Below are 17174 nucleotides of genomic sequence, written 5' to 3' on the forward strand. Positions count from 1 at the left end.
AAATATGGGAAAACACATCTACCATATAGCCATATCGTGTTAAAACCATCACTACTTCACAGCACCCCAATATTGGTGGGTCCTACACTAATTCCATATGGTGGAACTGAATATGAATATTTTAAGTAGCCTTATATAATAAAAAAAAAAACCCTGTATTATTATGTGTGTGCTGCTCCTTAATCTGTATTACTTTGTATTAAAGGATAATACAGTGTCCGTTTGTTAGCAGAACTGATGCGGACATCTCTTTAGAAAAGACACAAATACGGCATTTATTATCTCAAGAGGAGATCTGAATTTCAAAAAATAGACCTGTGGAGTTTAACAATCAGGGCTGACTAGTCAATTAGCACTAGAGCGTCTTGGGTTGCGTTATAAATGATGTTCAGATACATAGTCCAGACCTAATGGATAAATAGCATTTTCTGCACTGTTTGCAATCTAGCAATTAGACGATCATATAATGGTCAAAATCTGAACGTCTCAATGGGTCGCCACCAAAAACGAGGATTGTATTCCTAAACACTGGGTGCCAAAACCTTATTTCAATAGCTTCTAAATGGCAAATAAAGCTATAAACACGTTGAACCAACTTCACACTCCATCAATGTATGTGCATGCTAAAAGAATGGGCATTTTCAAGGGAAACCGGATATCTCAAGTTTTTTGCATTTGATAATGGCTATGACTCCGGGTAAATAGAATGACATTATTAAATTGAAAATAAATGGGGGGGAAAAGTATTTCAATGGTTTCATTTTACGTAAAATAAATGTAAACAAATAAATCTCAAAGCTTTTATACATTGCATAATTTATTTTTTTTGTATTTATTTTATAACTATCTTTATACACATGGACACATTCCTAAAAACATACATAGCGGTTTAGATTCTAGAGCTTCACAGTCACTGTTGAGGCAACAAAATATTAGGGATTAGTGTCAGGAATGAGGGTTCGTTTTTTTTTTTTTTCTTTCAAATTCAATGTATTTCAAGATGACACTAGAGCTACGGAATTAGTATATTTTCACAAGCAAGTCACAGAATAGCACGTCCCAAAAATAATGACATGAAACTGCTCTCCTGAACATGGCGAAACATGGCAATTAAACTGTGCACTCAATATGAAACCTAATGACACAGCACAAATATTTTTGTGGTGTATGTGAATGACACGGGTCTCAATTTATCCAAACAGCAAAAAAAAAAAAAAAAAACCCAAACAAACCTGAAGAACAGAAGTGTTAACACAAATGTAGCAGGCTTAAAGCTCAAAGGGAACTCAGTCTGCTGATGGAGGATTAAGACGGACACAAAGGTAGCACAAGGATTTGCATGTGTCTAGTGTTGTAAGATCAATATATAAGAAGATTTTTTTATTTTTATTTTTTTACAAATAACTTGCTTCAAGTTAAATCCACAGCCAATTTTGGAGCTGCATCCAAGACAAATTCAAAGGGAATTTCCTATAACCTAGAGATTGTCCTACCCTTATTAATTTTATCTTTAGCATGTCCCTTCGTACTTATATGTGTACTCTCTCCGATTTTTTTTTTACAGGCTCATTCTCCCTTTGGATATATCTGCCGTGTATCTCTCTTTTCTATTATTTCCATACTTCTCATGTTTCCATTTTTTATTTTATCTGTATTTTCTGTTTTACGTTCAAATATTCAGCTGTAGAGCCAAAGAATGTATGAACGGTGTCTTCTGGTATTCTCACGAACAATGAACCATAGCTACCGAACACTTTATAAAACAAACCTTCCATGGTATCCACTGCACTCTCTATGAACAATATCAGCTAGTTTTTCGACTCACATCTTGTTTGGCTTACAGCATACTATATATATATATATATATATATATATATATATATATATATATATATATATATATATATATATATATATATAAAGAAACCAAGAGGGCTGCACTCACCTGAACATGCATATATTATAGGGTGCTGCTGGGGCCAAAATATACAAAATACAGAATCCAGCGCACTCGCTTATTAACTAAACAATGATTTTTAAATCTTAGAGATTGTAATAGTTTTATATACAAACACCTCACCTAGGCAAAAAATAATGGGGGTTTAGTTACATTATATGATCATATATTGCATAAGCCTGCCACAACGTCAATGTACCCCATTCTTGGCAGGTCCTATCCTAGTAGCAGCCTAATGCTTGCTCTTATGAGATTAATCCACTTACTTGGGAAATACTTCCTTACTGGGACTCTCTGCAAGTCAAGGCTAAATAGGGTCCTGGAATGAGGCACCTGTGACAGGGAGGGGTGCAAAACCAAGGAGTTGGCCTGGGACTCCCAAATATATAAAAGAAACCAAGAGGGCTGCACTCACCTGAACATGCATATATTATAGGGTGCTGCTGGGGCCAAAATATACAAAATACAGAATCCAGCGCACTCGCTTATTAAGTTGGTTTCTTTTATATATTTGGGAGTCCCAGGCCAACTCCTTGGTTTTGCACCCCTCCCTGTCACAGGTGCCTCATTCCAGGACCCTATTTAGCCTTGACTTGCAGAGAGTCCCAGTAAGGAAGTATTTCCCAAGTAAGTGGATTAATCTCATAAGAGCAAGCATTAGGCTGCTACTAGGATAGGACCTGCCAAGAATGGGGTACATTGACGTTGTGGCAGGCTTATGCAATATATGATCATATAATGTAACTAAACCCCCATTATTTTTTGCCTAGGTGAGGTGTTTTTATATAAAACTATTACAATCTCTAAGATTTAAAAATCATTGTTTAGTTAATAAGCGAGTGCGCTGGATTCTGTATTTTATATATTTATATATATATATATATATATATATATATTTATATTATCTTCCGTCATTTTACTTAAAGCCACAGAAACCACCAAAACCATACATTTTTTGCAGAGGATAATTGTACAAAAGGGAATGAGTAGTGCAAACCGTGCAGTGATTGCAGGTGGTGAGGGACAATCCTCAATTAATGCATTGCAGCACTTTGAGGAAGTGATCACAGATCACTTGTGAACAGAAATCGACACTGAAGTAGAGCAGTCCACAGCAGCCATTACATCTTTTGCCCATTACAAATTACATTGCTTTTCTGGCCCATGACAAATATCTGGCCAGCCCGATCCCTACTGGACCCTAGGTAATCCGCCCACACTGCTAGATATACACAGACCTGCAGAATAAGATTCCCCTCATACAAATAACAAAAACAGCCCATATACAAGCACAAACATTCCCCACTGACAATCCACATACATGCACACAACCTCACAAGCAGTATCCAACATGCAATACTACAAGCAGTCCACACACACAACACAACAAGTCAATACAATAGCCCACTTAAGCAAAAATGAAACCCTACAAAATAATTACAAGACCTATAAATAACACAAGCAGAACACAGCAACGTACACAAAACAGTTTTAAAAAAAATAGGACCGGTATGCCAAGGGACTTCAATAACTTTTTTTGCCACAGTACTAGTAAAGGTTGCCTACCACTGGGCTAGAATATTACATGTCATAGCAATCGCTAATATATTAATTCTGGTAAAAACTGCAAATATGAAAGGCAGGCGGACCCACTGTTAGACATTGTTAGCAAATGGTTTGGAGGCAGGGGAACGCCTGGCGTCATGATCAATTCTAAAAAATTTAATTAGCACCCAGTGGCCTCCTCAACCTCAAAATGTAAAGTATAAAACTTGACTGAAGGTCAACCAACTCCAACATGGTTGCAAGATTAAAGGATCACTATAGGGTCAGGAACACAAACATGTATCCTGACCCTACAGTGTTTAACCCACCATTTAGGTGGCTTGCCCCTCCTTAGCCCCCCTATAAAAGTTTAAAACTCGCCTTATTTCCAGCGCTGTGTGGCTCCGCCCACTTTGTGACCATCAAAATGGCAGATTTTTTGCCAATTGGATAAAACCAGCGTGGGGGCGGGGCCAAATGCCATTTTAGCCAATCAGGAACTTTTCAGAGAGATGCATTGAATCAATGCATCTCTATGGGGAAAATTCAGCGACTCTGTGCAGAGCGTGGGGACGCTGAACAGCAGGGCTGCTTACTGTGCAGCCCTGAGCCAGGAAAATCCTCCAGTGACCATCTAAGGAGTGGCCAATTGAGGTGTCCCTAGGGGCAATGTAAACACTGCATTTTCTCTGAAAAGGCAGTGTTTACATGAAAATGCCTGAAGGGAGCTATTATACTCACCAGAACAACTACATTAAGCTGTAGTTGTCCTGGTGAGTATAGTGTCCCTTTAAATAGTTTCTACAGTCACATACCAATAACTTGAAAACAGGGCTTTGCAAAAAATAAATAAAAGATATGTAAAAAACCACAAGGTTTATTTAAAAACACTCACATTTCCACAATACCAACCTGTCATTTCAGTACCAATTAACGTCAAATCTCTTTAGTAGGATTACTGCAACATTTTAAATTCATTTTATGGCTTCCGTTTACAAGTAGTTTTAGAAAACAAACAAGGTTAGTCATTTACTCTGCAGGTGCATTTAGTACATTCTGTTTGATATGCCCAATCCGTAAAAGCGATGCTTTAAAATGTAAGTAATAAAAGTCATTGTGCATCACATTCATATATTAGAATACAATGCACTGTCTCGAAGGGATCTCGGAAAGCTATTGCTAGTTAGTAGAAGCAATCCAAGTAACAGCTTGGAAATTGACAGGAATTACTTTGCAAAAGTAATTACGTGTCGGAGATCCCACTTGTTCTCCCCGAGTCCCAACACTGGGCAGCTGCCTTGCTCTGAAAATGTGTAACCGATTTCAACTTCACCCAAGTTGATATTTAAAGTACATAATCTTTACAGCAAAATCACTTCCCTCCCCACGGGTTGCTTCCTTGGAAAAAATGACTGCTGGGCCGTTTGGGTTGAGAAATGAATAATCTACTATTCTGTGGAATTAATTCTGCTGTCATGCAAGACAGGAGCCAACTACGGGGAACCAAAGACATTTTATTTACGGACAAGTTTCAATGCCTGATGAATTGGACGAGAAGATTAAACGGAATAAAAATTAAGTTCCTGTAGAACACTGGTTCTTAACCTTCGACAGGGATCCAAATTATGCACATAGCATTAGCCTGTACATCCATTCTTCAAATGTAAGATTAGCTCAGGCACCAGTCCGTCAATTGTAATATAATATATGTTAAACATTAAATTCAGCAAAACACCCTCATTATATACTTCTGAGTATTCAAGTGAATCATGGGTACACGGAGGCAGGTGGAACCTCTATATGTGATCTATTAGTATAGATCTCGAAATGTCAAGACAGAAACTATGAGCCATGCCAAAACATTACTTACGACTAGAATTTGTTTTGCTTTGTCATCAATGCAAATGAGAATGTAGGAGTGGATCATCACAGAAGGTCAATGTGCGTAAATGCAGGACTGTAAGAGTGGACACTCGCGTGTGAGGTTTGTGAGTTGAGGTCCACATTGTATCCTGGCAGGGGTGTATTTCTGTGGAGGATCAGTGTGAAGACATGTTCCCCCTCTCCTAGACACCTGATGACCTGCCTCCAAAGTTCCTTCAAGCCAATCCATAATCAGGTCACTGGCTCTCACCCTCCTCTAGTTTTCTACCATTATATCATGGATTTTCATATTTTTGGCAGAGGGTATGGCCTCGGTGTTAGGCAGTGCATGGAACTATGCGTCAGGTAGTTCTATATAGCAGAGCTCCCTCACAGAGCTAATTGGAATGATGTAGGACATTGGTATGTGTAATCATTTCAAAGCCCTGTGTAATTACAGCAGGAACAGTAAGTGCTGCACAGATCAGAACAATGACACAAAGTTACCTGTGGTTGCATTCTTTACTGTTCTAGACTACCTCATCCACAAGTAATTGCTAGATGGCAGGCTTAGTCAAAAAGGAAATGGGGAGCGATTCTCAGTGCTTTCTATCACAGATACAAACTAGGGTTTGCGAAAAGGGGAAGAGCTGTATCTCAATGCCGTCTAAATATGGTGCAGTTTGAAGCAATACCACCAAATAGCTGGCTCTTACGCGGATTTTTGTAGATGAGAACGCAGAATGAAAAATACATCTGGACCTATTTTGAGCCCTCATAAAAAAATGCATTGGAACACATTTAAATGAAGCCTTTGTTCTGTGCCACTTTTTCCTCTGTTTTACTAGGAATTTTGAATCTGATCACATACTATAGCTGAATGTATTTTAGAGCCTTAAAGCCCAAAGAAATCATGAATAATATTTCTTTATTGGAATTCCTGAACATGACCACTCATGATTTCATAACCAGGTTTTTTTTGTTTTTTGTTTTTTATCCCTAGCTAAACTCCGATCGCTGCAGATTTTGAATTGCTGATGCGTTTTTTTCTTCATTGGTTATACACGAGTCTGAGTAGTCCCTAATGAGAGCATTATGTGTTGAATATTACATGATATTTGCAGTTGTGCTTTATGCAGGCAGGCTTTGGAATGCTATTAAACAGATCTTAAACGGTTCCAAGGGGGCTTCTGAATTAATAGCTTGATAATCAAAGATTATGGGGTGGGAGATTAGGGGGTAGCGCTTAAAATAAATATTGGCACAAAGTAATTGGAACATGCATGTTCTTACTTTTCTAAACTGAATAAACAAGGTGATATTGTTCTGTAATATGCTTATTGAAATAAAAAGATTTGTTCACAAAGACTGAAATGCATTGCAAATAACAACACCACTATTTTTTCAAAGTGCACTGAAACATCATTAATATTTAAATCTGAAAAGGGGAAGATGGCGGACTCCTCTGACCCAGCGACATGCGGCATGCAGCTGCAGGAGCCGGATGTGCCAGGCCCCAGTAATAAAGCAAGGGACTCCCTCAGTGATATTTTTTACCGATTCTGGGCTCCGCTGCTGGCTCGCATATGGCCAGCTGTGGCAATTCACGTGCCATCTAAACGGGACCAAGTTTGCAGCAAATGGAAGCCTGGGAAACCTCTAATGCAGCGCTGTCCCCCACGCCTGAAACTCGCACAAGATGCCCGCCTGGGCGGAGAGCAACACGGGTCAAGACCCACAGGTACCGGCCACACACGCAGAGGGCCGCAAGACGCACACGACAACACACAACTGAACCACGCAGGGCCCACCGCACCATCCTGACCGGGAAGACCAAGGACCACGACAGATCCTAGGCTTGTGGCAAAAGGGTACCAGCTCTCCTACAGTACCAGGGCTGGAGAGGCATCTCATCTTCACAACGCTGCACTGCTCCCCCAAGCAGACCGAGCCCAAATACAAGCTGTGACCCCCGCAGGGGTGTCGGATGACTGTATAGTCTATTGGCTCGAAGGGCCTGCATGGTAGCCCGCAAAGTGGGTCCACTGAGCACCACCAAATGCACACTTCTAGAACCATGAAGCAGATGACGCAAGTTTGGGCAGGTCATCTACCCAGCCGGTTTGCCGACCACACGTTATGTGTTTTGTTTTACTCTCTCTCTCTCTCTCTCCTGACTCTACTTCCATACCTTTAACAATAAAGCTTCCAGGGAACTATATATCAAGATCTAACCTGCATATATGAAGCTTATGTGCCTGTAGCCTGTGTTGGATAGGTTAATTTCTGCGTACAAGGCAGGGGTCACTGCCATTTAATGTGGGAAAGGGAGTTTACATTTTGTCAGATGTATAGAGAATGTATGACGACAGGAAAATTGCCCCACATGATACCATACCACCCTCCAAATTTAAGTGTGGTGTACTATTATAACCTATATGCAATTATCTACTGCTCCGAGCTAAACCTTGGGCTGCATTTGAGCCTCTCCCTTCTGGAGCACGCAAACAGCTCAATCATAATATTGCCTAACGCTAGCTTGTTTATGTTTATATTATGAAATGGTGCATATTAACGCTTCACCTAAACTACTTACAAAAAACTAAAATGTGCAAGACTAGCAGATTTCACATGACGTTACTGTACTATAAAACTGTACTATAAAATGTGTATAACAGCTATGTGTTATCCTCTGTCAATCATTAATCCCATGAGGCTGTTGTGGCCTAATGGGCTGTTCAAAAAAACCTGAAAAGGGGTTGACAGAGGGAGTTATTTTTGTTTGTTTTTAACCAAAAATATGTTCTACTATGCAGTTTTGTTTCTTGAGTTGTAGCAATCTCACTTACATGGTATACCTTACCTCCCAGCTTTTCAAATGGAGAAGGACACTAATTGTAGCAGTGTGATGGAGCTATGAGAAACGTTATTTGACATGCTAATAGCAATGTATGCAACTGAATGTAATTTAGAACAATAACAAAGTATCTTCTTTACACACACCGATTTCTTATTGTAGTTTAAACACATTACTGGGAGTATGATGGCTTTGGAGCCCTGTTACACAGCCAGGCACACACTAACAACATGGAACTCCTAGAAAAGACCGATATTAGGATAGAAAAAGAGGACAGAGGGATTTGGGCCTAAACTAGGGACTGAGCCTTCTAAATAGGGACACATGGGAGATATGGATACTAAATAGTGCACTTTTAGATTATAAATAAAGGTCATGCACACAAAGACCTCGGTTATGAATACACAAAAAAAAAAAGTTTGAGTATCTACAACCCGTCTCCCCTCACCCTTTGTAGCAAAGTATAATTTGTTTAAGAAAATAAATAAAGTTGAACTGAACGCCATCAGTTTATATTTAGAGCTGTGGAAAGAAGTGAAAATGGGCAAAATATATCAGATTGGTGACAATACCTATAATGTTTGTGCATTTCACTTTGAAACCGTTTAGTAAATCTTCTCCTATTGATTCCAGTACTGGTTAGTTTGAATAGGAGGTCCTATACCGCATTGCATAGAATGTATATTTAAATAGGAGGATTCCCTCCTTCAGTACAAAATGGCTGCCATGGAGGCTTGTCAGCAGACATTGTGGAAAGCACATGGAGCGGAGAAGGCAAATCACCAAATTACACCAATCAGTGATGAGTAGCCTCCACACAAACTACAATCCCATCTGATAAGCATTGAACATCATGAGTAATCTGATTTATAACCTCTCTACAAGCAAGCTCCACGTCACAGAGCCAGCTTAAAAAAAAAAAAAAAAACAGACCGGAAACCGTAACTACATTTTTAATGTTTTTTTTTTTTTTTTGCATATTTAAGCAACACTCCAGACAGGATCTGACCCACTTTGTGTGTTTTTCTTTTTTTTTTAACCCCTTAAGGACACATGTCATGATTCCCTTTTATTCCAGAAGTTTGGTCCTTAAGGGGTTAATAAACCACGTATAGAAACCTAATGCAAAACAGGATGTACTTAGGCAAAAATTTGTTTCATACAGTTTATCCAAATCAAACTAATTTTTAATCCTCATCGGAAGGAAAACAATTTGTCTTGAGATTTACCTGTGGAGTTTTATTTAATGACTAAGACTCCATACAGGTAAATTCCAGACTATTTAAATTATTTGGGTGTGTATTAGAAGGATTTTGACATTGTCAAACTGTCCAAAGCACACTTTTCCTCAAGGGTATTATCTACGGCAGTATAACGGATGCAGTGGAAGAATAGGCTTATAGAGCTTAAATATTGAGGAGGAAAAAAAATTAAAAAATAATCCTTGGACGGGTATTATCTGTCGGGCATACGCACATTTTAAATGGACCCAGTTATGGATTGCACCCAGTTATGGATATGAAATGCACCCAGTTATGGATTGCTGTATTCAAGCTAACCAATAAAAGAAATAAAAGAAACAAAAAATACAATTATGTCTGAGTATGTGCAGTGCCCTTTCAGCAAACCGTTTTTGGTTCACGTAAATACTGGTGGGATAAAATTCATTGAAAGGTTTTTAGAATACTCAACACCTAATGATAATATGTGCCTAGGGCTATACAATAAGTACGGTTACATCAAGCATCTGTAAACCACACCACTACTGCAAGCGGCAAAGAAGGCCATTAATGGGAGCACATAGCTCCGCAAAAAACGTTTTCAAATGTGGACGGGGACAGGGATTGCAAAGAGCAGAGATGGAGTTGTACTAGAAATTGTAATTTAATTTTTTTATTTTGCAGGAACAAAACCAAGCACAGGAGCAGGTAAGCGTGACTTTATGGGTCAGGATTTGGTTTTTAGGATAACACGATGATGCATTCCACTAAACTGGCAAAAGATTTGAACTGTGTTGCGAAAAAAAAAATAGGCAATATGGATAAAACCGGTCTACGTAAAATTGACCTAAAATGTGCAAATAGCCATCTAACTCTCCAGAACTGTCGGTTTATGAATTAACCTGATCTGTTTTATGTGAAACAAAAACTTATAATGCCCAAACCCCAACGTATCACAATGCATTTTAACATCTTTATCTGATCCAAGACAGTACAACAGCAGCTGGAGCCCACAAGGGTTAAATTACATCCACGTTTGCAATTTCTATTTGTTGAATGAGAAAATTCTAGAAGAGGTTATGGATTTTACATTCCCTCGGGACACAATACATGTTTGTAACTGCCTTCGCTGGATTCTGCTCTGCATATTTAAGGGGGGAAGAAAAAAAAAAAAAAAAAAAAAAGCATTTTAGTTTAAATTATTTTGCTGATTGAATTCTGGTGCTGAAAGGGTCACATGGAAGATTCTATATAGTATCTAGCCACATGACATTGCTGGCTTGGATTTTACTTCCTAAAGTTTTAGAACGGAGGTCTGGAGAAGGATGGGCAGTTTTAACAGGTTGCTTTAAAGCTGGGCCACTTTATACTACTTTATTGGAGACATTAACTTAGCTTCATGACATCAATCTACGAATATAATCCTGAAAATTAGCAGGTGATGTTAATGTGGAGTGGTGATGCAGAGACATACATCTGTCAAAACACAGCTCTGTACATGACAGCACGCTGACAACCCTCTGCTTTAGGTGAATTTGCAAAGCTAGAGAAAACAAACAAGGAGGTTAAGGTAAAAATGCAAAGGGTCATCTTATTAGCACAGCTTCCAAGAAAAAGTTACTTTTAGACTAGAGTGCCCCATTAGTTCCCTCACATTCATTTTTAAAGGAATATCATGAATCCAATCTGCTCATCAGAGGACTAAACGAACCAACATGCTTTGTTCCTCAAACAATGCAAGCAATCAGCAATCTGTATCGCCTTGTCTTGAAGCCAGAAAAGTCCAGCCTGGTCCTTATATGTGACATCTGGCAGCATTCTATCTTGATTGGAATTCAGCAAAGAGAAAATGTGTGTCACATTTTAAGTTTAAAAAGACAATCTAGTCATCAAATACTTTTAGTTTAATGAAGCAGTTTTGGTGTATAGACCATGCTCCTGCAGCCTCAGTGCTCAATTCTCACTTTGTTTATGCAGCCTTAGGCACACCTCCATGCATGTGACATACACAACCTTCCTAAACACTTCCTGTAAAAAGAGTCATCTAACGTTTACACTTCCTCTATTGTAATTTATGTTTAATTTAGAATTTCTTATCTCATGCGTTGTTAATAGGTTCCTAGATTCTGCAGGAGCAATTTACAGACCAGGAGATAAAACCTTTTCAAGGTAACATGTGATTAAAAATAAAACCATTTTTTTTAATGCAAGCTGTGTCCGTCCCAGCCAGGGGAGGTGTGGCTAGGGCTGCATAAGCAGAAACAAAAAGATTTAACCTCTAAATGGCAGAGAGTTGATCAGTGAGACTGCAGGTTCAGTGGAACTTCAGAGGCATGACCTATACACAAAAACTACTTCATTAAGCTTAAGTTGTTTTGGTGACTGAAGTGTCCCTTTAACCTTCACTAGGCTATATCTCCTAATTGTTCTCTCTTTCACAGCATGAAATATACAAGTACTACTAAACAAGACCTAGATGATCCAATAAATGTATTTGTTTGGTGCATTACATGCAATGTGTTCCTTTGGACTGCTTTTCCTAATTATGCCCTGGGGACTGTGAATTCCTGCCACGGTGCACCGGGGTTCAAGCAGTGTTTCACTGGATCCCCCTGTGTGCAGCATATCATCCTGTTTGACATTAAAATACAGAAATCTGTTCCTTCTATTAGTTTACCATTACCAACATTCACTAAACTGTCTAATATCGATCACCAGACATCACTAGATACATATCAAACGTAAAAACAAAATAAACCAAAAAAAAACCAAAAAAAAAAAAGTTAAGTCTCATAATATATTATAATGTTGCTCTTTTCAGAAAGGATTAGCCAAGGGATCGTTGTAGGACGCCCTGGGAAGAGTCATAAAAAATGCATGCAGTGCATCACTTCACGTCACAATTAATTACCATTTGGGCTTGGAATCTGTGCAATAAAGATGACAGCACATTGATTTTGTAAGTCACAGGTCGTGAGTACGCTGCGGATATGTAGGCGTGCACATTGGGACCCAAATTCATTTGTTGCAGGAGACTTCTGCCTGCCTTCATTTACAATGTAAGGAGGCTGTCTTGCTTACTTGTGTATGCATGACTATGAACGGCTGAATCTGATTAAAAATCAGGAAAGCATGACTTATGCACTATCAAAAATGATTATCAGACTCCTTATTTATGAAAAGTAGCACAGGGTACGGGTGGAGATCATTTAAAGATCACTGTTCCGCTCAAGTCTAAAGCTGTTCTTGCCCATAAAAATGTGGATAACGTTGCACTACGAAAAAACCATTCAACGGAGAATCTGATTACAAGTTATTAATATTCCTTAAATATCATAATGGCTATTTCTCACATTTGCCATTAACATGCTTGGCTTGAAAGTCAAGAGCAAGAGAGGTTAAAAGAACAATTAGAGAAGCGCGATGCAACATAAAACATACACAAAATAAAATCAGAAAGCATTCGGGGAACTGGGCTTTCTCTGTTTATGTTCTTACTAAAACCATAGACAGAATTAAAAAATCTGGTACATTTGCTTTATACTTTGGAAGAATTGCTAGTTCACCGATGCTTTGCTAAACTATTATTTCTTCTTCTTGGTGGCCAGTATATGAAGAGAGCTACCCTGAAGTATATAGTATTCAGATACTTCGTCTGAATAACAGATTCCTGTTCTGCAGCACGCATTACATAAAGCACAGCAGCACTTAATACGCACAGCCCTATATTGTGTTTAACGTATGAACATACAGTGCTTCCGGCAATCCTTTGTATAAGTTCCCGGAAGATAGGGGAGGTTTTATTTTATTTTATTTTTTAAATTGCGGTATTAAATAGGGAACCCCCACCCCAAAAAAGAATAGGCTTTTAAGCAACACTCAGAACCCTTTAAACTGATTCGATTTCTCTCCTCCGCCATCATCCTGACAGCCAACACTGAACTGAATATACTCTCTAAATCTCCTCAAACCCTATTCTGTAAAATTAGAATCCTTTCTGTAACAAATTGCATCTCTACAAATTAAATTTGTTTCCAAGCCTTTGAATCCACTTAGAATGAATGGCTGGTGTCCTTTTTTCTTTAATACGTGAATACGGCTGTGCTGAGAGTTAGGTCTATGCTCTACTTCACTCTCAAGCTCTGTGTGCAGAATGGACATTTTTGACAAAACTTGGTGGCCAAGTTCACTCCCAAGCTCAATTACTAGGCAAAAATCCATCAATGCAACATCACCAGGATTATATCCTTCGATGCCCAGTCACTGAAAAGACCAGTGAGCGTTGGTTACTTGGCTCAATTTCTATCACAAAGCTTGAAATCGGGGAAATAAAAATCATGTAATATGTTGCTACACAGATTAAGAACTCTAAGAGCGACACTCACTCACAGGGCTGGAGAAAAATATAAGAACCCATTGAAATCATGAATTATGCTGGTGCTAAGTAGAGAACCTTGCAGAGGTCAGAGGTAAAACACTAGAAGTTTGGGTTGGTCAGTCTAACAAATATTACCAGGCATGGCCTTGGTGGAAACGTTTCCTAAAGTGGTAGCTCATGGGTACAAATGACAGTACAGTGAAATTGGCAAGTTGATGCCAGGATATGAAGAGGTCCTACATATATCATTGATTTGATGGGATTTCTTCAGCACAATGCAACATAATAAATGAACAATCAGTATACAATTTAAAATTTATTTAAAAAGAGGTGTTTTTTTTTCTTTTTAAAATCAATAAAAAAAAAACTCTTAAAGCATTACAAAAATAAAATGGTTTTGTCTTAAAACCATTATCAGGATCTCAATTCCCTGCAGCAAGAGATCTTGCCAATTAAAAAGCACCACAGAGGTACATAGAGCTGAATGATCATTTGGTGTGGGTCCTAGAAGAAGCCACCGTATACAAGGTTAATAATTGAAGGTTCTCTCTTCTATACTTCCCACATGCAGGCTCAAATAAATTTAAAGTGTTCACAGCTCCCCCTCCTGCTTGTCTGAGAGTTAGATCTTTGAGTTTAAGACATTTTAATTTTTTTATTTTTTTTTAAAGAATAGAGTTTGAGCCCTTGTGCTACAGGGATTCGGGCTGCCCCGAGTACAATACTTAGAACAAAACAGTAAGCCAAGCTGACACGTTCACAAACACTTAGATCTACAAGAGAAATTGGAATAAGAAGACTGTGTCTGACTGTAATTTGCATAAATTCCAATGTGTGTCATAGCTTACCTCATCTTACTTATAAGAATACATTTCAGTTAACAGAGGAAAATGTCTCACTGCTTGTCAAAGTATTCTAGACCTTCAACCCACTGGCCGCAAACTCTAGAATATATACTGTGTTTCTAAGACGCGGAGCCATGGGAAGTCATGAAAACTTTTTTTTTTTTTTTTTTTTTTTTAATAAGACCATGTGATATGAGTGGTGCACCATTGAAGAAGCAGCGGTCTATTTAGGAATAATTCATGAATAGAATTGTTTATAATGTGGCTGCTTTGATCCTTTATCGAAGCATGGACCATGAGCTTCGATTTCAGTAGGCCCTTTGTTAATTAGGTCCTGCATGTATCACCAGCAACACATGTCACTGGCTCCCCCCACACATGTTCCAGACTGCCCCTCCTCCAGACCAGATTTTTAATTTTACAATGCAGGGAAGTATGTTCTGGCTTTCAAATGGGTTAAAAAAAGAAAAAAAACAATCTATTCCTCCACAAGCAATTGTACATGCAAATGTAGAAAAAGGTATAATTTTGAAAATCTATGCCGCTTGTTCTAGGCAGCCATTCTTCACTATTGATGCGTTTCCCCAAGAGTGAGATCAATTCAGATGAATCTGTGATCACCGCTCTTTTTGCTTGCTTGTAGCATATAGTGTGTGCAGCATCGGGCTTTTCATAGGCTGCAAGCCGGAGACTCTGAAATGGATGATTTCAGGGTATAAGCATCATTGATTATCTCCAAATACAGCAAATAAGGCACATGCTGTACCCTGCTGTCCTTTATTAAATGTCTGTGGCCAATCATATATCACCTCAAGAATCCATTTCCGAAGCTGCCACTTTTAATAAATATCTTAACATTAAGACAGCAGGAAGTCATTTCAAAGGAGGGGGGGGAAAAAAGCCTTCTGTATAAACCTTTCGGATTCAGATCTAGCCTTTCCGTGTAAGACAATTAGGAAGCCAAGCATAAAACCTTTACCATCAAATTTATACATCCAATTTCGCTGTTCTCTGTGCCAGCGGAACGGAAGCATTTTTACAGGATGTGTGCTTTATATGCAGATATTTATTTGTGGCATTGCATTTTATTAGGAATAAAAATGTATCAGTTGAGATTCTACGATTCAATATTTTGAAATGTGAACAAAAATCTGAGATGTTGGTTAATCTAAAACTGCTTACCTGTCCCCTACTAGTTCAGTGACCATTCTAATGGAAGATTGAAGGAAGAGGAGCCCAAAAGGGTTCAGGGAATTCTGCCTATGTTCAGTAGGGTATGGGTGCCACAACAGTTATAATTTTGTGGGCGATGATACATTGGGAAGAAAAATAAACATGAAGAAAATGAATGATTTCAGCTAAATGGAGAAAAGAGCATGTAGTCCCTCAGCATCTTGTTTACTTAATTCCCAGGCATATTGAGCGGTCATGTCCTATTTACAAATGGCAAGGGTTGGTCGCAGGAAACGCACTCACTCCCCAAGGGCCACGGGTGCTCTGGAACAGGACCAGCAATACCAACACAACAAGGCGACAAGAAAAATTCACAGGCACTCCAAATGTGAAAGCCGCAGGCAGATTTATTGCAACAAAATGCACAGCAACGTTTCGACCTACTGTGTGGTGTCAGCTTGACAAAGACCTCTTGTTAGGTCGAAACGTTGCTGTGCATTTTGTTGCAATAAACCTGCCTGCAGCTTTCACATTTGGAGTGCCTGTGAAATATTCTTGTTGCCTATTTACAAATGGAATGAAATTTTCTTGTTGCCTATTTACAACTGTTTGTGCACCTGGTCTCCTATACGCTGGCACATGTGCAAATAGGAAGTTTGCAGAAATTATCAAAGATGTCTTGAGGGAAGCAGGACACCCATAGGTATACATTGGAAGGTATATATTAACAAAACACTTGGCACTTTTACTACGTGATCAATCACATCTTGACATCAACTCCAATAAGCTACACATTTGCATCAAAAAGAAAATTAAATGTTCCTGCCACAATTTTAATCAAATAATGATATGTCTACCTCACCTACATTGATCACTCACAGTTAAGGATCGGGCTGTTGGGGAGAAGGTGAGAGATTGCATTATGTAAAGTACCTCCCACGGATAGTAGGTCTATGTGAGCCTTAACTCGTGAAAGACCCTGCAGTTGGACAGGTCCCTTGAAAAGGAATAGCTGATGGTAGTAAAAAGGGACACTGTAGGCACTACACCCTCTTCTTATTGAAGTGGTTACAGTGTCTGGAATCCCCCGGTGTAGTCATACCATTGAGTGGTAAATTGTGTTCAACATTTTAATGATAAACAAGAGTCCCCAGCTGCCCATTTCCCCATTGCTGCGTGAGCTGAGAAGCAATGGGCAGCAGTGATTAGCTGGGACCAGTTTCAGCCTATCACAGTGACCATTCCTGGTATGAACTGGTATGACTAGAGGTAAGTGTGTAATCTCTGCCTTAGCTAGCAGAGGGCAAGCTGTGGGTGTGAATGGACCGTTTTTTGT

The 17174-nt window shown here is 38.9% G+C and overlaps 1 protein-coding gene across 2 annotated transcripts in view; it reads right to left on the minus strand.

Annotated features, from left to right (window-relative positions):
* Window positions 1–17174, minus strand: part of DDX10 (DEAD-box helicase 10) — a 192613-nt gene that overhangs the window by 85119 nt on the left and 90320 nt on the right. The window lies entirely within an intron of this gene.

The sequence above is a fragment of the Pelobates fuscus genome, chromosome 1 (assembly GCF_036172605.1).
Source record: "Pelobates fuscus isolate aPelFus1 chromosome 1, aPelFus1.pri, whole genome shotgun sequence".
NCBI classification, from domain to species: Eukaryota; Metazoa; Chordata; class Amphibia; order Anura; family Pelobatidae; genus Pelobates; species Pelobates fuscus.